At 41.0% G+C, this 27,909-nt stretch overlaps 2 long non-coding RNA genes across 2 annotated transcripts in view; both read left to right on the forward strand.

The window, feature by feature from the left end:
* Positions 1-5,210, forward strand: part of LOC131401957 (uncharacterized) — a 37,968-nt gene extending 32,758 nt beyond the window's left edge. The window contains exon 3 of the long non-coding RNA XR_009218151.1: positions 5,098-5,210. This is a non-coding gene — a long non-coding RNA (uncharacterized LOC131401957). The remainder of the gene's footprint in view (positions 1-5,097) is intronic.
* Positions 5,211-23,614: 18,404 nt separating this feature from the next.
* On the forward strand, positions 23,615-26,875 carry LOC131401929 (uncharacterized). Its single transcript, XR_009218138.1, has 3 exons — positions 23,615-23,661; positions 24,847-24,937; positions 26,759-26,875. It is a non-coding gene; the product is annotated as an uncharacterized LOC131401929 (long non-coding RNA).
* Positions 26,876-27,909: the final 1,034 nt, after the last annotated feature.

Raw genomic sequence — 27,909 nt, forward strand, 5'->3', positions numbered from 1 at the left:
ATCTGTGCTAATCCTCCTCTATTTTGTATGTGGGTCACTGCCACAGCATGGCTGATGAGTGAGTGGTGTGGATTCACACCTGGGATCCGAACCCGTGAAGCAGGGCTGCCAAAGTGGAGCACGCCAAACTCAACCACTAGGTCACCAGGCCAGCCCCTCTAACAAGTTTTAATCATGGCATCGGGCTCCTTGCTGCTCTTCTTGCTCTAGCCACCCTCTGTGCCCCTCAGCACCCAGGAATTATTTTGGGCACTCCCCTAAGTGATATATTCCCATCTGCTTTGAGATCTCCCCTGGACCAAAGCAGTCAACTGGTCAACTTGATAAACTATTTCAGAAACACAGATTTGGAGAGAATGATCTACTTTTGTTCCTTAATTGTTAATGACACTGATGTCATTAGAATTCTAAGCCAGGCAGAGTAGGAAGGCTCTAATGGGTTATGAACTCCTTAAAGCCTGTTGAAGAGAACTGTGTTTGGTGTGGCGGCAGCCCTGCTTGTGCCCCGACCCAACCATGGCTGTCGAGGTCTATCTCTTTACTATAATCTCATCTGCAAAATGGGATACCTGCCCCACAGCGTACTCTAAAAGATAGTGAGAAGACTTCTGAATTCCTGCTCACAAAGTGAAGCATCTTAAAAGGAAAAAGAACAAAACCGTTCCTATCATCATTATTGATTTTTGTTATATCAGGGATTAAGTGTTCAAAGACCTTCATATGAAAAGTTTACTGTTATTAGGTGGAAGACCAAGTTGTTATTTTAGACAATTGTGAATTATTAAAATATAATTCATGTCATTTGGGGTAATTGATAAAAAAATTTGTTCATTATTGCCTTCTGGAAAACATATTTTAACATAAAAATGATTACTTAAGTAATTTTATCGTATATGAAATCCATATTGAGAGTACTCATTATTTTATTTTTTTTCCAGGTGCAACTAATTAATTGTCTCTTGTTAGTGGCTACTTTCAGATACAGTTGCCCAATTGTGCTCTCAAACTCATGCTGAAAAATTGAGTCAGCTTTATATTATTTGGATTACAGTATGTAAAAACCTCTTTATTTTATTCTGCCTATTATGTTCAGAATAAAATTCAGGGTACTTACTATTTTGTCTGCATTTAAAACTTTGGTCAAGTTACCAATCTGTTGTAAATCAGTTGTAATTAGGAAATGTTGGTACATTTACTTAAATTGCAGTTTTCTGATTGGAAGCCATTCCAAGTGTATGAAGTTAATTATAGACTGTTTAAAGTCTATTCTTTTATTATCTTTTTAATTAAAGGAGTATATAATTTAGCTGACATTGAACTTTGTTTTTTCTCTGTGGCATTGATGTTATAAATTTTCCAATGTAAAGTAGACGAAAGAGAAAAAAAAAACTCCTTTAAATCCTTTGTACCTTGGGCCGGCCCAGTGGCACAAGCGGTTAAGTGCTCGCGCTCCTCTGTGGCAGCCCGGGGTTCACTGGCCCGGATCCCAGGTGCACACCAGCGCACCGCTTGTCAGGCCATGCTGTGGCGGCGTCCCATAGAAAGTAGAGGAAGATGGGCACGGATGTTAGCCCAGGGCCAGTCTTCCTCAGCAAAAAAGAGGAGGATTGGCATTGGATGTTAGCTCAGGGCTGGTCTTCCTCACACACACACACAAAAATCCTTTGTACCACTTTGCAAATTTTCTGATTTGGTGTGTTTATGTAGAAACATGGGCAAGACTCCATGCAAGGAGAGCCGTGGCTGTTGTACTCCTCACCCAATTTGTCCTGAAATCAATCTGCACGAAAGCCTGGTTTTGTGCTGTAAGTGTTGGCTTAACTGTTCAGAAGTCACAGACTCTAGATGCTGTACCTCCTTCCATAGCTCATTTGCTATTTGACCCCATGCAAGTCAATTAATGGGTTTTGTCCTTTTGTGAGGTATGTATAATAATTATAGGAAACCTTAGCTAGTTCTTTCATACCAGAGCCCAAAGGATGGTTACAGTTGGTGGGGACATTAGTAGCCTCTTGCCTTGGCTTTGCCTCTGCAGAAGTCACGTGTATCAGTCACCAGCGAGATGGTCTCTGATAATTCAGTCCATCCCAACTACTTTAACTAACTTAATTCACCCTACTTCAACTTGTTTCCAAGTTTAACTCAACCTAAGTAAGCATCTTTTCAGACCAGAAGCACAATTGATTTACTCATTATGAGAAATGTAACGGCTGAATGGACTAGAATTTGCTGGTAGCCTGTGATTGCATTTTCCCGGTAGGGAAATCTCTTGTGAAACCAAATGTAGAAAAAGGTTGCTTCATTTACATAGAAACAGAACAAAGGAATTGGGTGGCATTATGACATTGGTGAGGTCTAGACAGAACCAAGAAAGGCAAGTTGCTGAAGGGGCTTTCTACCAAACCAGCCAGAAACCTTAGAATCATTCTGGGAAGTTTTTAAATAAGTTCAAGGATTCCGATGACCCATCCCACTTTATTCAACTCTTGGGAAAAACTAGAGTTAGGTCAGGCAAAGATTATAACAATTAAGATTTATTAAAGAAGGTTCTGAGTTGTACCTAGACTTACTTTTTTTCCAAATATTTTCTTATGAAAATTCCAAACATACAGAAAAGTAAAAGGAACTGTGTAATGAGCATCCATATACCCACCACCCAGAATCTACCATTGGCATTTGATTGCACTCCCATATGTCTGTCTCTTCATATTTCCATCCATCCATCAGTCACAATCTCTTATTTTTATGCATTTCCAAGTAAGTTGCAGACATTAGTACACTGTTTTTTAACTTTTTACTTTGAAATTTTTAAAACATTCACAAAAGCCTCTATAATAACATAATGAAGTCCCATGTACCCCTCACCCAGATCCACCAGTTGTCAACATTTTGCTAGTCTTGTTTTATCTTTCCCTCATCCACACTTTTTTCTTTGAGTAGTTTAAAAGAGACAACATATTTTACTTATAAATACTCACAAATACTTATATCTCTAACATATAAGGATATAATACATTACCATTTAACAAGATTCTTTACTTTATCTGATACCTATTTCTTGTGAGTTTGTCTTGATTATCTCAAAAAAGTCATTTTACATTTGCTTTGTTTGTATCAGGATCGAAATGCTATCACCTGTAAACTGCTGGTTCAATCCAGATACATGATTATACTCCAGCCCAGTTATTTTGGCAAGACAACGTCATAGGTGGTGCTTGTACTTCTTTTTTTTTTTTTTTTGTGAGGAAGATCAGCCCTGAGCTAACATCCGATGCCAATCCTCCTCCTTTTTTTTTTTTTTTTTTTGCTGAGGAAGATTGGCCTTGAGCTAACATCCATGCCCATCTTCCTCTACTTTATATGGGATGCCGCCACAGCATGGCTTGACAAGCGGTGCGTTGGTGCATGCTTGGGATCCGAACCTGCGAACCCCAGGCCACCAAAGCGGAGTGCGCGCATTTAACTGCTGCGCCACCGGGCTGCCCCAGTGCTTGTACTTCTTATTACACCCCCTCAGGCCGCATGTGATATCTGGTTGTCATGTTGTTAGGAAGACTGGTCTGTGGGTTTGAACATTGATAGACTGATGCTTCAGTATAAAGTTTACTGTTATGCAGTTTCCACAAAATTATGATCATTTCCTAGATGCATTCATTAATTTGGACTTACAAAATGGTGATTTTTCTAATTTGTTAATTTCTTCTGCATTTGTTAGTTGGAAGAACTTTTCCCATCAACTACTTGTTAATTGTAAAATGCATTTTTTGACCACAAAGGCAGGATAAATGCTTGATTCTATCCCTTTACTTACCAATTTTCAGAATATCAAGTTGTTGCCCTAGCAGCCTCCAAAGGTTTGTTTATTTGTTTATATTTTTAATTTTGGTGAAACACACATAACATAAAATTTACCATCTTAACCATTTTTGAGTGTACAGCTCAGTACTGTTAAGTACATTCACATTGTTCTGCAACAGATCTCTAGAACTTTTTCATCTTACAAAACTGAAACTCTGTATCCATTAAATAGCTCTCCATTTCTCCCTCTCCCAGCACCTAGCATCACCATTCTGCTTTCTGTTTCTGTGAATGTGACTGCTCTAGGTGTCTTATGTAAGTGGAATCATAAAGTATTTGTCTTTTTGTGACTAGCTTATTTTACTTAGCATAGTGTCCTTAAGATTCATCCATGTTGTAGAATGTGACGGGATTTCCTTCCTTTTTGAGGCTGAATCCAAAGACTTTTTATTATTTTTAAAACTTTTTATTATTTATTTTTTAAATGAACTTGTAGATTTTTATATATTTGCTGTGTTTAAGTCCATTGCACTCATTGTTCTTTTTGGTGCTCAAACTGTCCCATCATTGGCCAGCAGGAACCCTTTCAAGATGGCCTCTGAGGCCTTTTGACATGACTCAGTAGTCTTTGATAGCTTCCATGCTTTCTGGTATGACAAGGTTTTCCAGGCTCATCTTGTACATTTCCTGCCCCAGAACTAGAACAGGGCATTTCCCTAAGGGAACCTGGTTCCTTTTAGTATCTAAATACCATAGTCTAGGCAGCAATATAGGCTTCCTTTTAACTCTTTCCTAATAATATCTTAATTTTTAAAAAATTTCATAGTAAGTATATAACAGGAATCAACTGTTGTTGAGATGGAAATGTGATCTGTTTCTCTTAACTACACTTAAGAGGAGGCTGACTATCTGTGCAGTGATTTGAAACCATGGCCGCGCATTAGAATCGCTCTGTGAGCCTTAAAAAATCCAAATGGCTGGACCACACCTCAGGCCAATTTTACTAGACTCTGTAGGGGTGGCATTAGGCACCTGGATTTTGCAAACCTCCCCAGGTAGTTCCAGTATGCAGCCAAAGTTGAGAATGCTCATCTAGCAATGAAATCGTAACCAAAATAAAATTAAAAAAGAAATACCAAGACTCTGTAAATTCCCTTAGTCCAGAATATATTAGGTTCTAGACTTTTCTGGATGAACTGTCTTTTACCAACTTGATTAAGGGGACTTTGAAAATATGGGAATCTCATAAGTAACCCAATACTACAAATTTCTAATGTGTCTCCTATTTCTGTGTTATAGATCTGAACAAGCGTCAGCCTCAGGCTTGTTGAGGGCACAGTTGGGTCAGCACATGGCCACCTTGAAAGAACGTGATAATTCTATCACAGAAGAGGTAGCTAAGAAGTCTGAAGTTTTCCAGTCAAAAACGTGGACCAGAGGACAGGGGTTAGTAATTTTTATTTTTTTTAATAAGTTTCAAGATGTACAAATTATTCATTTAAGGAAATAGTCATGTTCTTAACAATGGTTAACATATTTGAAAAAAGATTAAATAATAGTGAGGTTTTATGGTTGGTTTTAACTTTCTGCTCTCAGGCCTTTTGCATAGTGTTTTATGTAGGAATCTCAACTCCTTACATAAAGTTGATTCAGGTTTTGGAGCTAACCTAATTAAGCATATCTACCACAGCATTTTCCAAGGAACTTAGAAGCATCTTGTAGCATCCTGGTTTTCTTTCTCCACTCCATCGAGACCCGGGAAACAGAGCCGTCTTCTGTGGCTGATGTGTGGGCTGGTGGGCGAGAAGGTCCAAGGGAGTGGAGCCTTGTTGTGCCGGGTCCAGCCTAGGCTAAGGAGTTTGTGTTTAATTGAGTAGATTTTGAAAAGCCGGTAGAGCTTTTCGAGCGGGGCTATAATAAGATTTCTGCTGCGCCTTGGGGAGTTCTGTCTGCTTGGATTAGGACTGAGACGGAGAGGAGCGAGCCCTGCTGTGGGTCAGACAAGACAGCAAGGGGCCTGACTCAGGAGCTGGCACAGAGGGGAGTGTGAACTGCTGAAGAGACAAGGGAACCGATGGAGCAGATTCCCAAGGAAAGCAGGATGGGCTCCAACCCAGGAGCCCAGATTTAGAGCGTTCCCATCGTAGTCCTTGTCATTCCCTGGAAAAGCCATATATTCAGAGAGATGGCCTTTCCTTTCCTAAATTTAATGTCTTGTGAACGTGTCTAGTTTCATGTATGTTTTCTCATCCTTATATGTAATATAGGGTTTTCTGGCTTTGATCCTTTTTATTTTTATCATGCACAAAGTTCGAGGATTCTGCATGTGCCCCTCCCGGAGGCGCGGCTTGCCATCTCTGCACTGAAGTGACACACCTGTGTGGCTGTGCGGTCCAGAGCCTCGGCCATCACCCCTCAAGCCTTTCAGAGCACCTTCAGTCCTTCTCAAGCCCCCCTTTCTTTGCCTCTTTGATTAAAAGAGAGTAGAAGTACTTTTTTTAAGCATTTCAAACATACAAACATAGAGTGATAAAATGAACCCAGGAATCCCATGCCTACCAGCCCAGACTCACATGTGTTGTTACCATTGCACCCTATTTATTTCAGACCTGCTCCTCATCTTCCTTCTCCTCATCTTCCTACCCGTCCTCCTTTTCCCCCTCCCTCTTGGCTTCTCTCTCTCCCCCTTTCACGCACCTTCCCTCCCTTCTTCTGCTCTTTCTCTCCTCTTCTTCTCCCCTCCTTTTCTCCTTCTCCTCCTCTCCCTCCTCTAACCTCCTTCCTCCCCAATTTCTTTCTCCTGAAATAAATTATTACGGAGATACAGCCCCTGTGCGCTTCTCCTCAAGCCCATGCCCCTTTTCAGAGGTAATCTTGTGCTATCCTTCCCACACATATTTTCATTTCACTGCACTTCCTGTGACTCAATAAATAACCTATAGTTTTGTTTTGTTTGAGGTATGATACCACTTGTGTGAATGTTCTTTGAGAAAGAACCATGTTCTTGAGGAAAAACAGAACCTGTGTTTTTTAGATCCGTTCCACACCTATTGATAAATGTAGATCTTTTTTTTTTGTTAGGTCAGGAAGATTAGCCCTGAGCTAACATCTGTTGCCAATCCTCCTCTTTTTACTGAGGAAGATTGGCCCTGGGCTAACATCCATGCACATCTTCCTCTACTTTATATGTGGGATGCCTGCCACAGTATGGCTTGATGCACCTGCCATGCGTATGTCCACGCCTGGGATCCCAACTTGTGAACCCTGGGCCACTGAAGCGGAGCAGGGGAACTTAACCACTATGCCACTGGGCTGGCCCAATAAATGTAGATCTTAAGAAGGATTTGTTTTCCGGTTTTGTTGTCCATTTTATCTAGTACCATTTTGTAACAACATTGTATTCCATTCTTGTTCACTCAATTAGGTCACATCTCAGCCGTGTCAAGGCTGAAATAAGCAGTGGTCTACTGCCCTTTCCTATCTAGTCATCTTTTTTTAAAAAGGTGTTGTTTATATTAGAAAACGTATTCCCACTTCCAGACAACCAATCCACTCATAATTTTTCAAATAATAACTCCATTATTTTTTTTTTAAAGGATCTCTCAGTGTTGCTTGGTTTTTGTTTTTTTAATTTTATTTATTTATTTTTTCCCCCAAAGCCCCAGTAGATAGTTGTGTCATAGTTGCACATCCTTCCAGTTGCTGTATGTGGGACGCGGCCTCAGCATGGCGGGAGAAGCGGTGCGTCGGTGCGCGCCCGGGATCTGAACCCAGGCTGCCAGCAGCGGAGCGCGCGCACCCAACCGCCAAGCCACAGGGCCGGCCCAATAACTCCATTATTAATGAGAAGGGGCTGCCCAATTAATAACTTATGAATCAAATGCTATTCTGCCTCCCCTCGTAGGTTTTTTGTTCCCTTTTAAATCATCCTGATCTCATCTTAGTGACAATCATAAAAATTACCAATAAATTAATCACAAAATCTGTCCTTAAAAATCGAAGTAAGCAGGCAGTTTCTGAAACGGTTAGGTTGTGACTGAAGAAATGCACAGCCGTAAAGAACAATGTTACCAAAATGACGTGGGCAGGGCAAGCCTTGCGAACTTTAGAACAAAATGCTTTTGTGAGTTCTAGGACTGTTTTGATTTACATGTCATGCTTTTACTATTAGCAAAATCAAGTATCTTTGGTTGTTTCCCTGTATTGAAACAATATACACCTTTAGTAAATAGCATGAGTTACATATTTCTCTGTAGATAAAAATCTTAAAAATAAGAGATTTTCAAAATTTAAGAAAGTTCTACTAAAAATTACTTGGCTAAGAGTCTAATGCAGCTCAGAAATATTTACTTTGATCTCTTGGGTAAGTGGCTAATTAAACAGTCACATGTAAATGATGTTTACCTGTGGGTCCCCTTGCTGTCAGCTAGAGTCAATCCTGTCTCTTGACTAAATACGTCATTAAAGCCGCTGAAACTCGGATTATGTCCCCTTGAGACCAGATAAGATCCACAGCACCCGCATACCCTATTAGGCAATTACATAATTGAGCTGCAGGCTTTTAAATCAGAAAAATTTATAATTACTTTATGTGGAAAAAAAAATGAGTTGGGTGCTTCATTAAAACACAAAGTGCCTTAATACTCCTTCTCTCCTAAGTGATGTCTGTTTCCACCCAGGAGAACTTCTCCAGGGAAAGCAGAGTGGCTTACTGGTGGCACTCATAGAGTGCCCCCACCACACATACCAGAAAGACACATGACTAGTCACAGAAATCCCTTCATCTCTCCCTAAGGATCGACTGTTCTCTTGGTCTTCTCTCTTGAATACTCATTTGCTGGCTCATATGAATACTTTCTGCTTTCTTTTAATTGCTGCACAGATAAAATCCCCTTCCTATAACTTAGACATACCTTAGGTGATGATGCTTGCATTTCTCTTTAAACATTGAAAAATTACTTCTGGTGTGCAAGAGGAAGGTTCTTGAGGAAAAAGTCAGTTAAATCTGTGTATTAGGGGAAATTGTCATCTACTGTCTACATCCGTGGTTTTTAATTCTCTTGCTTTTCTGTATCTGCATTAATAGCACTGATTTACATATAGAAGGAAATGTAATCAGAACATTCTAGGTTAGTGGTGTGTGGACTCTGCTAAGAGCAAGTATATTCAACTACTACGTGCTGGAGGGGACGATTAATTGTAAGAGCATGACATGTGCGCTTACATTAACATAAACTGAGGTGGAAAATAACCATGCCTATTGAATTCTTCATGATCATGTTACACAGTTACACGTGTGAGCACCCCATCACATAGCCTTTCAGCACCTGCTTCTGTGTGACAAGGTCAGTCTCCATGGGGAACACCAGTCATTGTGTGGCCAACTACAGCTGTTTCTGATTTTACTCTTTTCTTTCCTGTGATAATTGAATGTGTCTCATTAAAATAAGAGCAGGAAAAAAAAAATGCCAGACAAGAAGCTTGCTTGTGCCTCAGTTACAAAGCCCATGTGATAATTTAAAAATTTTAGCAGTAACGTTTCATCAAGACCTATTAAGATTTCTGCACATGTATTACGCTTGTTTAGCTGGAATCTGAATATCATTACGTTTTTAGTTTTAGAATATCAACAGCAGCAATGAGTATTCTGAACAGAGTTCTATTTGTCATACATCTAAATTTACTAGGATCTCATTTTGTAAAGTGGTACACTACTTCATTATAAATTCAAAGGTCTGACTTTAAATATTTATACAAGTAACCACACCACTGCACTGCGGTACTGAGGCACGCATCTGCACATGTGGTCGTTTTGTTGTTTATAAGCGGAAAAGAATGGCTTTCTTTTATGACAATACAATTCATAGCCTGATGATTAATTTTTTAAACTCATGTTTCTGTGATGAACTCTGGTTTTGAAAAAAGAGTTTATAGTAGAGCAATTATTGTATATATTCTGCATCAGATAATATTTCATTCCGAAATACAGAGGTTTTCTTTTCTTTTAAACATTTTCCCAGTGATATGTTTATTGCATTTTTATTCTTCATTTTGAGAAAACTCTGGTAGCGTTCCCTCTTTATTTTTTTGTTAGTAGAAGTGTAGATGATCCCAAATTGCAGATAATCAAGAAGTCATTTGGAGACTTTTCTCTTGCATTTACCTTTGAATGCAGAAGTATCTAATGACCTCTGAATTTATTTCAGTTAAAATTATAAAGACTTATTGGAGAGAAACCAGGAAGTGATCTCGTTGCCCATTCTTGCTTCTCTTTTCAGTATTTTTTCCAGTCATTCCTTGCTGTGAGCAGATGACTGCCCTCAAAATTAGTGCAAACGTTATTTTCTCATAGACTTTCTTTATAAGGGAAGAGACAGTCAAGTACTGGAGTTTCAAATCTTTCTTTTTTCTTGCAGAAAGAGGTGTGATGTGCCTAGAAATAATAAGGGCTATTTACCATTAAGATTTTTAAAGAAATTTTAATTCCAACAACCTGCCATCAGTCGATTAATAGTTGGCAGTTTTAAAAAAATGCTTTGTGGGGCCAGCTCGGTGGCGTAGTGGTTAAGTTTGCATGCTCTGCTTTGGCGGCCCGGGGTTCATGGGTTCAGATCCTGGGCGCGGACCTACACCCTGCTCATCAAGCCATGCTGTGGAGGCATCCTACATACAAAATAGAGGAAGATTGAGAAAGATGTTAGCTCAGAGACAATCTTCCTCAAACAAAAAGAGGAAGATTGGCAACAGATGTTAGCTCAGGGCCAATCTTCCTCACCAAAAAAAAAGAAATAAAGAAAAAAATGCTTTGTGCCTGTTGCATGCCAAAGTTTTAGACATATAAAATAACTTGGGAGATATAAAAATAAACTTTCAAAGCCATTTACTTTGAGCATTTCCATTCTGTCCTCGCCACCATACTCTCTTTCTTCTTTGCTCCCCACCCACTGGACTTCCCATGAAATTAATGTTTGAGGGCCTCATGTGCCTTGACTCTTTAATGCTGTTGTCATGTCTGTCATTGAAACTACTTTGATCTCTAAGTTCTTTTTTCCCCAGTTTTTTAAATTGAGATATAATTGACATATAACATTGTATTAGTTTAATCTCTAAGTTCTTCTTGACCATTATCTCTTTATTAAATCTTTGTGTCTTTGGCATAATTATTTGGAGATTTGGCCTTGGTAGAGTAAAGCAGGTATATAGTTTGATTTAAGATAGAGTCTGGGGCCAGCCTGGTGGCGCAAGTGGTTAAGTATGCGTGCTCCGCTGTGGCAGCCCAGGGTTCTCAGGTTCAGATCCCGGGAGTGTACCGATGCACTGCTTGTCAAGCCATGCTGTGGCAGCATCCCATATAAAGTAGAGGAAGATGGGCACAGATGTTAGCTCAGGGCCAATCTTCCTCAGCAAAAAAAAAGAGGAGGATTGGCATGGGATGTTAGCTCAGGGCTGAGCTTCCTCACAAAGAAAAAAAAAAAAAAGGGATAGACTCTGCCTCCCCCTTTATAATAGTTTTATTGAGACTTTCCTGTTTTATGGGCTGCATTCCTTCTAGAATATTCCAAAGAAAAGGAATATTCCAGAGGCTGTTCTCAGGGTTGAGGGGATGTTACAATTGAGCCTGGGCTTTGGCATCAGCCGTCAGTGTCAGCATTTTACTCCCTGCTCTATTTCTCCACCTCTCTGAGCCTCTGTACTGGGAAAGCAGACATACCACCTGGCAAGATGGTCTTAAAGTTTACGTGAGATCGTGTGTGTGCAAGTGCCAGGCGTGTACTACACACTCAATACAGGTAAGCTGCGATTCATAATAATAATATTCATGTGAATGTTAGTAGTAGTATTGATCTTCTGCACTGGCCCCACAGTCCCCAGTTTTTCAAGCCAATGCCATCTAGTTAAAAGGCATCTCACAAGGCAAACTCAAAGAGGAAAAGAAGCAGGGGGCTGGGGGTGCAGTGCCATAGAAAGCATAATCCTGAGACGAGTCTTGGAAAGGCATCTGAACACCACCTCCTGAATTGCGGTAGCCACTTGGGACCAAGACTCGCCCAAGCCCTGTGCTGCCATAATTCCTCCTAGACAGTGCTTCCCAGTGGTACCGCTAAATTAGTTTCTGCAAGAAATTTCCGCTTAAGAACTCAATTGATGATTTGAATCCAGAAGGATATTTACCCCATCAAAAAGGAATCTTGAGGAGAGTTGCATGATATTTTTGGAACTTCTAATTAGTCCCGTGGAGAAACCCTTAGAGAAGAATCACAGCAACCTGGTGCAGTGGCTCCTGGGGCTCTCACTGGTCAAGGCCCAGCATCTCTGCCTGTGAGTGCCTGTGTGCCATAACTCTTACAGGCTCACAGGTGAGGGCGTTGCAGGGCACACGGTTCCCAGGCGACAGTCCTCCCCTGCTGTGCCGCCTCTCGGTGTGGATGGGCGGATGCAGCGTTTCCCCAAGCGTGTTCTGTGCAGGCTCCACCCCGAAAATGCTTCAGGGAATACACATTTTCTGACCAAATCCCGCATAATCGCTCTCTCCCTCTGCAACATGCACAGTGCAGGGAGCACGTTGAAAACTTTTAGACTTTCAGTAAATGACCCATTTAAAGGTGGGAACTTAAAGTTTCAAATAATTATCTTCTATTTGAAAATGGAATCCTTCCTATGAACAGCCAACAGAATTAATATTCTGTGGAACATGTTTTGGGAAATATACACAGATATACACAGAATGTTTTTTAAAACCTTGAGTCTAATGAGGGCACCAGTATTCTTAATACACTAAAATTATCGTCAACATTTTCCCATGAGTCCTTTTTGTGGGAATCTCCCTTGTGGATGAGATTGCTTTATAATGAAGCTTTGGCTACTTTAGTGTAACTAAACCCAGTTGATGTTATGATTGAAAGTTATTTGTTAAAGCTGCTTTCTGAATTGATGTATTGACGACCAGCATGTTCCAGTAGTGAGTTTGGACAGTCCAGAAGTGCTCTTCTTTAGTGTGTGTCCTTCTGCGTGACTATTTGCTTTACAGCCGTCTCAGAGGAGATGTAGTAGAGAAAGACACCGAAGTGAACCCAGGCAGGCACCAGGAGTTTGGGCAGAATGGAGGGGAAGCTCTGAAGTTAGACCACTTTCAGAATGATGAGGGCCCTGGGGAAGTTTAACCTGAGAAGGGTACAAAAGCTATCTTTAAATATTTGCGAGGCCTCCACGTACAAGACAGAACGTTGATCAAGCGTAATTTTAGAGTCTAACTCAGGGGGCTCTGTGTGTGAGTGGTGCAGGGAAGGAATTCACAGCTCAGTAATGGAAGAACTTTCTAGCTCTTCTTTGAGGCAAAACCAAGCTGAGTGTCTTCCAGGTATAAGATTCTGTGCTGGGTGCTTGAACCATGGCAGGAACCTACTCTCTAGAGGGACACTGTGGAAAGAATTCTTGTTTCTGGAACTGACATTCCTTCTAATGCTAAGAGACTGTGATTCTCATTCCATATGAAAGAAATCAAATGTGCCAATATTCTCATTTCTTTATTTCCCTTTCTTATTTGCTTATCACTTCCAAACATAGGTCTCCTTGGCAGAGGGGCTCATCCTTAAAGAGTTTGCTGTCACTCTGAAGGCATCGGCTTTGTTAATCATTTGCAGAGTGTTGGTTTCATAACTTGAGCTCCTGCAGTCTGTGCTAAGATTTACATAGAAACCCTCCTGTACACAGACCCACACACACAACCAGAATAAGTATTCCCACAGCCTGTATGATCTGTTGTTGTTAACACAATCTACCCCTTTTATTAGTCTGGTTGTTCACACTGAAGAATTAAGGTAGAAATCAAAGAATAATTTTGATATCTATGAATGTGTGGTTTTCTCCCTATAATAGATAGTATATCATTTGCATGTATATTACACCTTTACTTTGGCTAAGTCCTGGGACTAAGACTGGGTCCTTGCCCCTCCTAAGTCTTCATCATCTCTGATCCTCACAACAGTCCTGTGGGGTAAACATTAGGGACCCATTCTACAGTCAGTCCAACAGAAACTTAGGAAGGTTGAGTCCTGCTCAAGGCCATATAGCTAGTGTGTTGGATCTTGAATCGAACTCAAACTTCAGGATTTAATCCCTGAACTCCTTCTGTTCCACCAGCCTGCTGCTTTCGTTTTACAGGAGAGGCGACTGCATCAAGGTGTCTGGATTAATTAAACATCAGTGTATATCATCACAAAAGATGAGCTCCACAAGGATGCTTTGCGAGTGATGATGAGCGAAGCTATACCTTTCCTTCCTCTCATGTTAGGCCTAGAGAGGTGGGCGCTTGCAAGGATTTCCGAGTATGGATTTTGCCAAGAGGTGTGTGTGCCCTTTATAAAGCGGGGCGAGCCTGAGTACACGCGCAGGACTAGCATACTCAGGCCAGTGCTTCCCTGGAACACTTAGCCCAGGATTAAAGCCATGCTTATCCAGATTATGAGAGAAAATCTCATCTGAACTACTTATACCCCCAAGTGAAATTTCCCACGTTGGCAATTTTGTTTGTATTCATACTGAATTTACCTCTGAGAGTGAAGTGAGTTTTAGTTTTAGCAAGTGACACAGGTTATGCTAAATGTCATAGAAACCCGTCACCTGACACAGTATCTGGCACACAACACAGTGGGCACTCAGTTTGTCAAACGAATGAATAAAAACGAGTTGGAATCCAAAGATTAAGGAGTTTCCTTAAATGCTTGTTGATTCAGGCCAGAACGCTGTCTCTTTCACTCAGTCACTCTACCAATACTTTCCCCACCCCACGTGCCCATCCTGGCAAAACTCATCTCCTTAAGCTCCACGTGAAAAGGGCTCTCAGCTTTTATCTCAAGAGGATTAAGCCTCTAAGAATGTCCATTCAGCCTCTCATTCTTTTGACTCCTATTCTCTCGGTCAAGCTGTGTTGAAAGTGGTTGCCTGACAGTGCCATTTCTCACTGATATTCTTTGGCAAGCTGAAATATTCAATGTCATACTAAGGTATGTCCATTTAGAAGCTGTGAGGGAGGTCAGCCACTTGGGGTTCTGGGCAGTGCTTCTCAAAACGTTATTGCTTGAGTTTTACATCAAATTGGAAAAGGCTGGAAACATACAATAGCCAGGTTGTCATTGGTGACTGGATTTACCCTGGGAGAGAAGACTGTGGTGACAACGTTGGACGCCAGAGTACAGTGGCGTAACACTCCACTAAGGAGACTTTACTAAGAATGTGTCTCACCTGTCCTGTCCCAGAAATGCATGAGAATCAGGAAAGACGTGTTACCTGCCAAGCCTGGGAGCCCCAACTCGTGCAAAACCAGGGGAACCATCTCATGCTGCTGGATTGTCCATTGCAGTCCCTGTGGCCCTGTCTCTGTGGTAGATGTCAGGCTGCTGGGGCTTCCCCTTTGCTGCTACAGCAAAGCGTCTTCACTCATGACATTGCAGGGCGGTGGTGTTTGTTTAACATGGTCAGTAAAGAATGAAAGGCACCTTTCTGAAGAGTGTTTTCGATTGGTTGCTCCTGCATTCAAGGAAATTAATTCATAAATGCCTAGAGAAATTCTCCTTGGTCGTTGACAGTAGAATCCTGGGTGGATACCTATGCCCCAGCCACACCCTTGACCAGTTACATCAGAACCTCTAGGGGTGGGGCTCAGGCATCAGTCTTTTATAGCACCCCCAGGTGACTCCCCAGGTTTGAGAACCATGGAGCAGGGGGTCTCAAAGCTGAAAGAGCCTTTGTAGGTCATGTTGTGAAACACCTTCATTTTATACAAGAGACTCAAGTGGGGAGAGAAGAGGTTGGGCTTCAGATATTTTAATAAAATCGAGGATCAGGAAGTGTATTATTTTCCTAGGGCTGTTGTAACAAAGTACCACAAACTTAAAACAACAGAAATGTATTCTCTCCCAGTTCTGGATGCCAGAAGTCTAAACCAAAGGCCAGAAGTGCCGTGCTCCTGAAGGCTCTAGGGGAGAAGCCTTCCTTGCCTGTTCCAGCTTCTGGTGGCTCTCAGTTTGTGAGAGCTTGACTTCAGTCTCTGCCTCCATCTTCACATCACCTTCTTTCCTGTCTCTGTGTCCACTCTTCCTGTCAGGATACCTGTCATTGGATTTAGGGCCCACCACAAATCTAGGATGATTTCATCTTGAGATCCTTAACTAATTACATCTGCAAAGAACCTATTTCCAAATAAGGTCACATTCTGAGGTTCTGGGTGGACATGAATTTTAGGGGAGACATCATTCAACCCACTGTAGGGGGTGAAGAGAGATTTCTTCATATTTTACATTTCTAACATCTAGTTCATCTTATACATTGATTATTCCTGACCCTACTATAATGCTAATGATAATATTATTGTCTTTATTTCTGATTCTTCTCATTATATAAATCATTGAATGCAAATTGCTAAAAATATTGTTTTTAAAAATATTTAATTATGCCAATAAAATATAGCTTCCTGATCAAGATTACTGAATCTTTGAAAAGTTCAAGATTGCATGACTTGGAGAGTTAAAAATTCCCCTCCCATGGCTGAACAATGTTAAGTGGCAGGCACTATGGTTATAAATTTACATATGAAGTAATACCAGCGGGACTGTTCAGTTCAGTTTTGGAACATTCTGTTAAAGTTCAGTTACAAGCCTGACATTTATCTTCAAGTGTAATTGTTGAATTACTCCGTAGAAATTAAGAATGTGATGTAAATTTTTTTTTTAACTGAGTAAGATTCACCCTGAGCTAACATCTGTTGCCAATCTTCCTCTTGTTTTTGCTTGAGGAAGGCTAGCCCTAGGCTAACATCTGTGCCAGTCTTCCTCTATTTTGCATGTGGGTCGCCGCCACAGCATGGCTGACAAGTTGTATAGGTTGGTACCCAGGATCCGAGCCTGCGAACCCAGGCTGCCGAAGCGGAGCATGCCGAACTTAACCACTATGCCATAGGGCTGGTCCCTAAATATTTATTTTCTGAAGCAGCTCCAGGCAACTCATGTGAAGTAGGAGTTTCTCTTCTCTGTACATCAGCAGTCTCTGTGAGAGCACAGAGAAACCTTGGCAATAGATTTACAGGCCCACGACACTGGGGGAGTGGAGTTTGTTGCAGAAAGTCTGGACATGAAAAGTGATTCTGGTCATGGATCCAACCTATGTATCTCAGGTTCACATTGACTTATGGCCTTTGAAAAAAATCCTAAATATAGATGAGTTTTCTGTATTTTCAGAATTGTGAAGGCACCCATATCCTAATATTTTCTTGTTTTCATTTGAGCAGATTACTAGACAAATGACTTCTGGATTTTCAGTGATAATATTTATCTTTAGAATTAATTTTAGAAATATATGTCACAATTTTTATTTTATTTTACAAAAATGACTATGTTTGCTGCATCAGCAACACATCTAGTAACTGTGGAAAAAAATTTGCATGGGTGTAGAAATATGTGAAAAGTAACAGCACTGGGAAACTCAGTGGACAGAAAATACTTTTCAAATTTAATTTTTAAATTTCTACATACTTCCTATAGGAATAGTAATTCCCCTTCCTTCCTCAAAGATGCCCAGTTCTTTGTTGGTTCAAGGTTGTTTTTCTATTTGTAGTGATGGTATTGTTTGCATCTCCCTTTGTTACTCCTTTTCCGGGCCCAACTTTTCTTTCTTTCATTAGGGATTTCTGCGCAAGCCAGGGGCAGATTCTCTGCCTGGAGACACCCCTAGGGGCTGGTGAACCCTGCCTCTCTCTGGTTCTTGTAATGAGTTGTTAAAAGCACTTGTTCATCAGATATTTTCTTTTTCTTTTTATTTCTAGATTTAGAAGTATTTTAGCAGGTGTACATTTGCATATAAAAGAGAATAAAAGATAAGAAGTTGAGGCTTTTTCTTTCTTCCCACCTCAACATCATCTCTCTCCTACCTCCCTTTATTCAGCATGTTTTCGCTTTCCTTCTCTGGCTGTTTCCGTTTTCTAGACACGAAATGCATATCAAAAAAAAAAAAAAGCAATCTCAGTGATTCTTCACCACTTTGTAGGAAGATAGATGATTGGGTTTGGCTGGCTTATGTAACAAAGTAGGGAAAAACATATTTATCTCTTTGTGTCACCAGTCTGGAATTAATAGCCAAGGATGGATTTTAACCCCCTGGACTCCTTTATTTTATGTTTTAAATTGCAATATTTTCTACTTTTTAAATTAAATCTTGACACAGATTTGAGTGTATAATAGATGCTTGACTGAGAGATCCAGAACTGAAAGCTTGAGCACGCATATATATCTGTTTCTGTGTGTACCAGAACATTCTAATTGACAATAATTGTATTCTTTAGAAATATTTGTTTTATCTAATTATACGCACTTCTCAATAATTTTCTGAGAGTTTGACATGACTAATGAGCGGAAATGTTTCTCTGGAGTTCTCAGTCACGGGCTGGAAAGTAAAGCCTTAAGGGGCTACCTAGTCCTCGAATTTGCAGACTTAGGGTTTACTTGCAGTTGAGAAGACTCAAGTCTTTTCTCCTTGGAACTGGAGGAACTTGGCCCCCACTTGTCTATAGCAGGCTGATTTGAATCTCTAGACTTGTTACTTTTGCTCTTTTGTTCATTTGTTACTTTTGCTCTTTTGTTCGTTTGTTACTTTTGCTCTTTTGTTCGTTCATTCATTTCGTAACTATAAATCTGCAGGGCAATACAGTGCAGCTTTGAACTGCTTGATTCTTCACTATCCTTCTTCCTTCTAGGAAAGCCTGGGCCTGAGTTACCAGAAACTTCACGCCCGTAGCTTTGCCTCCTTTACTTATGAAGTTGGCGTCCTGGCCAAGACCTCTAGGCTTTTCCAGGAGGAGGTCTGAATTGTTTGAGTGCCCCTAGCAAGACGTACACTCTTGCCTCCAAAGAGTCTGAAACCTGGTCTATTTGATACAAGCAGCTACTTAAAAATCTCCACACAGCTGTTGCAGCCTGCCTTGATAGTGTGTTCCCGGGTCTCTCAGCTCTGCAAACTACGAAAGCTTTTGCTAACATCTAGCTTATATCCCTTGGCTGAAGTTTTTCTCCAAGTGTTCTTGTGCCACTTTTAGGGAACACAGAAAATTTGCTCACCACCATCTAGTTTCGAGGTTTCCAGTGTGTTCTGTTTGGCCTGTGCAGTGTTGTATTTTTTTTTTTAAGAAAGGCAGGAGTCTGGCAAGACTAGGCCCACTTTCCCACCTGGCAGCAGTTGGCTGTAGCCGGAGAACAGCTGTCCCCCTGGCCAGGCATGTGCTCTCCAGCTGGCCAGACTCACTTCTCTGTGCTACCTACTTGGCCCCAGAGCATCTGCATTTATAATCCTGCCCTGTCCAATCTATGCAATTTCTGTTCTTAAACCCTCTTCCCTTGTTTCTACGCAGGCTATGTAGCCTTTATCCTCTCATTGTTATTTTTTAACCAAACCTTAATTTTGTTTTTCCTTTTTGGGTTGTTTCCCAGTCCTTCAAATGTTTTATGCAGCTCTTCTGACTAAAACAGGGGTGACTGAGGGTGTGATACACGCCATGGGAGAATGACCACAGCTCTGAGCATCTGCTGCCCGACACAGACCTCCTGTTAGACAGCAGCACCTGCCGCCTGCTCCAACCCCTCTGGCTGGTTTGGTGTCTTGGTCCTGTCTCAGTTAGTGTTTCTTCCTCCAAGTGAATACACTTAATCCTTTCACCTTTTAAACTTCACTTTGCCCTTAAACCACACGAGGAAGCATGCATCGGGGATGGGAGCAGGCCATGTGCCCAGCAGTCCTCAGCTTGATTTTGCCAACCCTCTATTACTTAGGTCAGGGCGGCTATGTCCCAAATAAAAATTGTCCAGGTGAGCTTCACTGACTTTCCACTTAGAGAAGGGCTACAGAAGGTTTAAAGATCAAATACCAGTAAGGAGCTATGGCTGGGAAGCGGGGTGGGCTCTGGGAGAACGAGACTGGAGAGACAAGCTACATCCCTCCAAAACTGTGTACGGTTGAAAGCAGACTCAGGGCAGCCTTGAAGGGAAAGGCCAGTTACAGAGTCCAAGTCCTTCAAGAAGCAAGGGAAGGGTAGATCCTACAATTCCTCACCCACAAGAAAAGAAACTTTGTAACTATGTATGGTGACTGATGTTAACTAACTGTGGTGATCATTTCACAATATGTACAAATATTGGATCGTTATGTTGCATACCTAAAACTAATATAATGCTGTATGTCGATTATACTTCAATTAAAAAAAAAAGAATAAGAGGAAGGAAGAGAAGGAAACCAGAATGGAAAGTGTGTGGAACACGGAAATGGCCTTCTTTTCCAGAGTGGTAAAATGGTCCCTTGCTGCTAATGTGAATTCACTTCACATTCCTCCTTTGCTAGACTCAGACCAGTGATAATATCCGTACTGTCCTATATTTGGACAGAATACTTAATCCTCCCAAATGTGAAATTAACTCACAACTACTAGCTTTATATTTTTCACGAAAATCTTCTCCTAAAAATAAAAGGCACGTGTTTTCTGAGGAGCAGGAGAGCCAGCTCACTGGAGTCAGATGATTTACCTCACAACAATAGATGAGAGGAAAGCCTAACTCCAGCTTCCAGCTGCCAGGAGCCTTTGTTTACCAAGAAGCTACTCTTTTTATCTTTTCCTATTCTTTTTTTTTTTTAACTTTTATCTTTGCTCTCTTTTCCTTGACCAAGTCAGTATAATTGAGTGCAGAAATAGCATATGGTCATTATGATCTGGACTTATATCCTAAAAGCTGAAAAACTTGTTGGTTGATCTTTATAGAATAAAAACAAAACAGAACATTTTTACCTCTTTTACAGTGATTCCTTACCTTTTTAGAATTCTTTGATTTTATTGATACTTCTCCTCTCCCAAAAGTACCTTACCACAAATCTGAAGTAATATAGGTAGTAGGACTGACAGGAGAGTGTTATGATGCTGTCCTAGGACAGTGGGACTAATCTACAGCAAGAAACACTTTCTGTCCTAGGCCAGTACCCAACACATATACAGAAGTTATGCAAAACAGTACTTTCCCCTTCTGCATGCATGACATCTGGTGTTTTCTTTATTAAATTTGTCAAAATACTAGTTCAGGTTTGCCCAACTAATATCACAATCCAGCAGTGTTAAAAAGTGTTGCCTTAGGATTTATTATTTTCAGAGTTGAGTCCCTGATCTGTACATATTTTAACTATATAGCATTTAATATTTCAAAATATGATGCTCATTTTAAGTACTTATTTTTATCTGGATTGATTCTCAGTAGGGCAAGATAAGTTACATTTTTATTCGTCAGTGTGACGGCAGTTTTAATCCAGTAATAAGGGGCTCATGGTTAAGTTCTTAAATTGAACCAGCAAAAGCAGGAAAGCAGTGATTGCCAGCCTCCGGTGCTGACAGCAGGACTCCTTTTGTTTGTGGCCACGTTGGAGATGTGGACGTGGATGCTGTTTTGTTATGTCTGTGCTAAAACTCTATTTCTCCAGCCTCTCTTTCATCCAGGCATCCTTGAGCCTTGAGGTAATGGGAAAGTTGTGTCTCTCAGGTTCTTTACGTGATCATTATTTATTGTTTTTCCCAACAGTCTTCCCCACTTTAACTTACAGCAGACACTGTTAACAGTCCTGCAGGGTAAGGGTGTCCTGTGGGTGCCCAGGCTGCTGCTGACCCCTCTGGGGCACCTGGCTTTGCTCCCTGCAGATGCTCTTCTCTGTCCCTACGATGAGCCTGGTTAGATTTTCTCAGCGGTGGGTCCCCCAGCTCATCCTGCTGCCGCCTCCCCTTCCTGACCTTCCCGCCCCTCACTCAGCCCAGAGACCCCACACTCAAATGTGCAAGCCTGAGGGCCAGGGCAGCGAGAGCTGCAGAGGACCAGCTGAGCAACCAAGGCAGTCAGTTATGTGTCCTCTGATTCATTCCTGTAGCCGCTTCTGCAAGGCCTGGACTGGAGAGAAACCATTTTACTGTGAGTTGAACCTATCCACAGACCCACTCAAAATAACGACTAGAATTTGGCCACCTCAAATAAATTCATACAACTTGACTTCGAGTCTTGAAACCTGGGTTCAACTAAATTGTTTTTTGTTTGTTTGTTTTCAGAGTTTCTAAAAAGGGACAGTTCAAAAAACTAATTTGCATGCATTTGAAAAGTGTTAACGTCGTAGGAGGAATTCAAGAAACTTGTTTCTAGGTAGTAGAAAATTCAGTATTTCTGTGTATTTTTTTCACACCTAAAGCAGTTAATAACAATTTAGCAATATCATATATCCAATCAGTGTTCAGTCAGGAGCCAAGCAGATATCTTTTCAGTTGATTTTTTTGATGAGTAGCCAAACTGTGCCATTGCACTGCATTTGGTTCATATGTCTCTTAAGTAGCATCACCATATAATTTATTGTCTAAATTAGGAAACTTTTGATTAACAAAAGACAACTCTATTAATTATTATGCTGGGACAACAGGCAGAAACCTGAATTGTCATGGACAAATTCTACTTTTTATTTTAATTGTGGTAAAAAATACATAACTTTAAATTTACCATCTTAACTGTTTTTAAGTGTGCAGCTCAGTAGTGTTAAGTATATTCACAGTGTTGTGCAACAGATCTCTAGAACTTTTTCATCTTGCAATACTGAAACACTATACCCACTAAACACTAATACTCCCTCCCCCTTCTTCCCAGCCCTTAATAACCACCTTTCCACTTTCTGTTTCTATGATTTTGACCGCTTTTGTTACTTCATATGAGTGGAATCATACAGTACTTGGCCTCTTGTGACTGGCTTATTTCGCTTAGTATAAGGTCCTCAGGGTTCATCCACACTGTAGTATGTGACAGGATTTCCTTCTTTTTAAAGGCTGCATAATATTCCATTGTATGTATATGCCACATTTTCTTTATCCATTCAACTACTGATGGACATTTGGGTTGCTTCCACCTCTTGGCCATTGTGGAAAATGCTGTGATGAACAAGGGTGTGCCAATAACTCTTTGAGATCCTGTTTTTAGTTCTTTTGGATATATACCCAGAGTGGATTGCTGGATCATATAGTAATTGTATTTTTAATTTGTTGAGGAAGCTCCATACTGTTTTCCCTAATAGCTACACCCACCAGCAGTGCACAAGAGTTCCGATTTGTCCACATCCTCCACAACGCTGATTTTCTGTTCTTTTGATAGTGGCCATCCTGATGGGTGTGAGGTGATATCTCATTGTGGTTTTGATTTACGTTTCCCTGGTGATTAGTGATTTTGAGCATCTTTTCATGTGCTTATTGACCATTTGTATATGGAGAAATGTCTATTCAAGCACTTTGCCCATTTTTAATTGGGTTATTTGATTTTTGTTATTGTTGTCGAGTGGTAGAAGTTCCTTATATATTCTGGATATTAACCCCTTTTCAAATATATGATTTCAGTTATTTTCTCCCATTGTGTAGGTTGCCTTTTCACTCTGTTGATTGTTTCCTTTGACATGCAAAAGTTAAGTTTGAGATAGTCCCGTGTGTCTATTTTTAATTTTGTTGACTGTGCTTTTGGTGTCATATCCAAGAAATCGTTGCCAAAACCAACGTCCTGAAGCTTTTCTCCTATGTTTTCTTCTGGGAATTTAATAGTTTTCAGTCTTATGTTTAAGTCTTTAACCCTTTTTGAGTTGATTTTGTGTATGGTATAAGGTAAGGGTCCAACTTCATTCTTTTGCATGTGGATATCCAGTTATCTGTGCCTTTTTTTAAATCTGTAGAAACAAAAGCCTACCAGTTGCTGAAGTGGTCTACCCTTCAGGATAATACAACTCAAACTGAAGACAGGTTCCAAAAGGCAGATGCTTCTGCATCACAACTGTCAGGTAAGTGAGCAGATTCAGCACTCACAGCCAGTGTCTAGGTGACCCAAGGCAGCAGCTAGTGCTGTGCTCAGGGAAGGGTGGTCATTCCTTGAAAGTTTCTGGAGTTTGCTTTGTAATAAGCTATCACTGGATCAGAATCAGCCAGTACTTTTTCAGTCCTTAACAAACAAGAGTTTGGAAGAGTCTTCCCTCCTGGATATGTGCCAGCCCTGGCATGGCGATGGTCCTTACAGGCCCTTGGATTATACCTGGCATGTCATGATAGTAACTTGTCACTAAGTACCACAGGAGACACCCCAAATTCTTTCTTTTCCCACATCTTCCAGTTTCTTAATCATCAATGGGGAACATCATCCTGGGCTATTTTCCCTCACCAGAATGTTGGAAAACTTTGGGTTTTTTAAATGAAAAGACTGTAAATCCCAGTAAAGCTAAATTTTAAGCTTAAGTGTAGTTCCTTCAATCTAGGATTTTTGTTTTAATTGTAATTTTCTTTGTTTTCGTATACTTTATTGCATTTTTATTATTTTCATTGGTTTTTATTTTATTACACCTTTTTTTAGTATGTCACTTCAGCTCCCTTTGTGAAAGTAAGTGGATTCATACAGAAGGAAGTACACCTTAGTCACTTCCTTATCCTTACATAAACCACCATTCCATAATTTCACCCATCAGAATGAACAGTGATGTCTTAACATCACATAATTCCCAGGCCATATCCAGATTTCCCAATTGTCTCAAAGATGTCTATATCAGACAGGCATTTTTTCGAGGGACATATGGTGCATTAGACTTAGCTGTCTGTCTTCAGAGAGCTATTTCCTAGATAATATTAGTGTTAGAATTGGTTGCTGCAAAATTCTGTTATTTTGGTTGTTTTGAGGATTCAGTGAGCCACTGCAGGCGAAATGCCCAGCACAGGGCCTGTTAGAGAGCAGCCCTCAGCGACTGCTGGCCACGGTGGTGCTGGGTGTTATGTGAACTCCGCGAATGTGAGACATTGTAGTTGGCTGAGGTATGAAGCAAGGCCTCTGCCCCGATGGAGGGCTTCATCACTTTGGAAAGATGTAGCACTCGTGAGCCCTTAACCGTTTGCTTTTCACCACTTTCTTCACATTTGAGTCACAGAATTAGAATCCAGAGAGATTTAGAAAGTATTTATCCAACCCCCTCATTTTACAAAAGGAGGCGACAAGAGAGTAGCACCTCCCTCGGAGCCTTACAGCCAGTTAGCAGACACACGTGGTTGGAAGTTGACTCCACAAATCTGTGTTTGGTAAGTTTATTTTATATGGAGAGTTAATTGGACAAGTTCAAAGGATGAGTAAATTTGACATAAGTTGTAGTCCCTTGGATGTATATCAAAAATGTTGGAGGCCGGCTTCATGGCTTAGCGGTTAAGTGCGCGTGCTCCACTACTGGCGGCCTGGTTCGCATCCCGGGCACACACCGACGCACAACTTCTCCAGCCATGCTGAGGCCGCATCCCACATACAGCAACTAGAAGGAAGCGCAACTATGACATACAACTATCTACTGGGGCTTTGGGGAAAAAAAAGGAGGAGGATTGGCAATAGATGTTAGCTCAGAGCTGGTTTTCCTCAGCAAAAAGAGGAGGATTAGCATGGATGTTAGCTCAGGGCTCATCTTCCTAACAACAACAACAAAAAAGTTGGTACTATTAATATACTAATGATTAATGTATTTGTTTATTAATTTATTCATAAGTGAAGTGATACTTTATAGGTTGTATAATCAAGCACCCCTAGATTCAGTTCCCTCACTCCACACTCAAATTTACACTATGTGCTTTGCAAGATTCCACATTTTCCTGCGTTGGGATCATAGAAGTCCTTCTGGTGGTGTCAGCCGTCTCTGAGGTCAGATACGGCCTCTGGCGTTTAGTTTACGTGTGGTCACACAATACTTTTCACTCTCACTCTCACTCTCTCGTTCTCACTCTGATCCTGGGGACTTCTCTGAGCTCCAAAGAGAAGCAGGAGGCAGGCTGGCAAGGTGGAGGGAAATGGAAGCCACGTACCCCGTGGTTAGCGTACCCCGCTACTGCTGTTACAGGTAGTGGTGAGGATGGGCACCCTGAACTCAGGAGCCACCCCAAATCTGACTATTGAAGAAGCAGTGCATGTTTCAGTTACTTTCTGCATCAGATGTGTTAGGTCTCTGCCTCTGGACCTGTCACTAAGGAAAGCCACTGCCACCTTGCGCCTTCCTTTCCATGTCTGAAAAGGCCTTATGCTGTTAAGCACATGGAAGCCCTCTTCAGGCTGAGCACGGACACATTGTTAAGAGAATGGCTTGGCTGCAGAGGTTACATGCAGGCAAGCAGGTTACAGGATAGAAACTCAGCAAATGCCTTTTGCAGAGACACCCATGCACTCTCTATCCGTGATCTCAGGTGACTGCCAGTTAAGAATCAGACTTGAAGCAGAAACATCCAAGGCTGAAGTCACCCAGGGGGCAGAGGTCAAGGATTGCCCTGCACGCTGATAGCATCATGGGAACAGTCTGGTTCCCCTGGCTCCAGGAAAGAGGTGGATTGTGCATCTTCCCCATCAACTTTTTCAGGCTGGTTAAAGAGTGGCCTTGATGGTTTTCAATGGAGATTCAGTCTCTCCTGGGAGATGGAAAAACAGAGGATTTGGCAGAGGGCTTAAGGGTGGGTGGGGTGGGTAACTGTCATCCAGCGGTGTCAGTTATTTCTGAGACCTGGTTCCCAGCACCCATAATTTTGATGATCCCTTGCTGCCCATGTGTTATAACAAGGTGAATTATCCAGTGCATGGTGCTGTAGTAGAGACCCATGTGCTCACATGTGCATCGTGGTCATTTGGAATAGAGCTCTTCGAATGATTTTATTTTTTATTTTTTGTGGCTTCTAAGTATCACCGGAAAACACTCCACTTCCTTTCAGAGTTCTATCAACATGTTCCTTGCCTCAGAAGCTCCCTGCCTTCTGTGGCTTGAGCAGCATCTTCCCCTGTTGACATTTGTTTCACCAAAGTTATTGTGAGCCCTCTTCTTCACTCGTTGCTGCGTGGTGGCTGACACTCCCTCTCCATGTTTGTGCTTCTCACAGGTTTGAATACTGGCAGCGGTACATTCAAGACAAAGACAACTAACAAAATCGCTTCGGAAGCTAGTTTTTCATCTAGTGAAGGAAGTCGTTTGTCAAGGTAAAGTCGTGAAAGCCTGTCTAAATAGCGGCAACACGATGAGAAATGTCGCTACGCAATGAATTAAACTCCGGCCGCGTGTTCTTTTGTTTTGTGACTTGATGGAAGGTTATGGTTTGGGGTTTTGTTTATCTAAAATAACAGTTGAAACTTTAGTCTACCTTTGAAAATATTTGCACCAGAGTCAAGTATTGTTTTGCAGCTGTTGTTTCCTTGGTTTAAGACTCAATTGACACCTCAGTGAACCACGAATTAGCGTCTACAGCTGCTTGCAGTAGGGCTGCTTAGAGACCACAAATTGGAGGGTGTCGGAAAAGGGCAGAGAGAAAAATGTCAGGCTTTAAAGGAAATAAAGTGGCCTGTTTCTTCTTTCTGAGATGGCTGATACATATACTAGCAATTTCTGGTTATTTGTTTTTGTATTCCTATTTCTTACCAAGTACTTGGGCTAAATTATTCTTTCCTTTCCTGATACTTTCTTCCTTATTTTCCATAAAGGACAAAATGTATTTTTTCAGTTTTGTTAAACAGTAGCACTTCTTGTAAGTTTTTCAAGCAATGATAAGTGAGTTGTGTGCGAGATTTGTCATCAACATAAAATACTGATCAGGCAAGGGCACTGAGTCACTGGGGAAGAATTTATAGATGGGAATGGAAGCAGTCACCTGCTGAAATACCTCCCTTGTTGCTTTGGGCTAAATATCATTTAAAACAGCCCAAGTCGCCTTTAGTAATAGCATTTCTCATTAAAAAGATGTCCTTTAGATGACTGCATTCCATTTGAATTAGTTGCTTGCCCCTGATGAAATTTTAAAGCAGGAACTTTACATTTCTCATGTTCCTTAATTTTGATGATGAAGTTTTTAACTTATTTATTCATTTATTTAGTTGCTTCTGCTTTTGGTGTCAGATCTAAGAGTCCATTGCCAAATACAAGGTCATGAAGATTTATGCCTGTGTGTTCTTCTAAGTGTTTTATAGTTTTAGCTCTTCAATTTAAGTGTATGATCCATTTTGAGTAAACTTTTGCTTATGGGATAAGGTTAGGGTCTAA

The sequence above is a fragment of the Diceros bicornis genome (genome assembly GCF_020826845.1).
Source record: "Diceros bicornis minor isolate mBicDic1 chromosome 27 unlocalized genomic scaffold, mDicBic1.mat.cur SUPER_27_unloc_1, whole genome shotgun sequence".
Taxonomy (NCBI): Eukaryota; Metazoa; Chordata; class Mammalia; order Perissodactyla; family Rhinocerotidae; genus Diceros; species Diceros bicornis.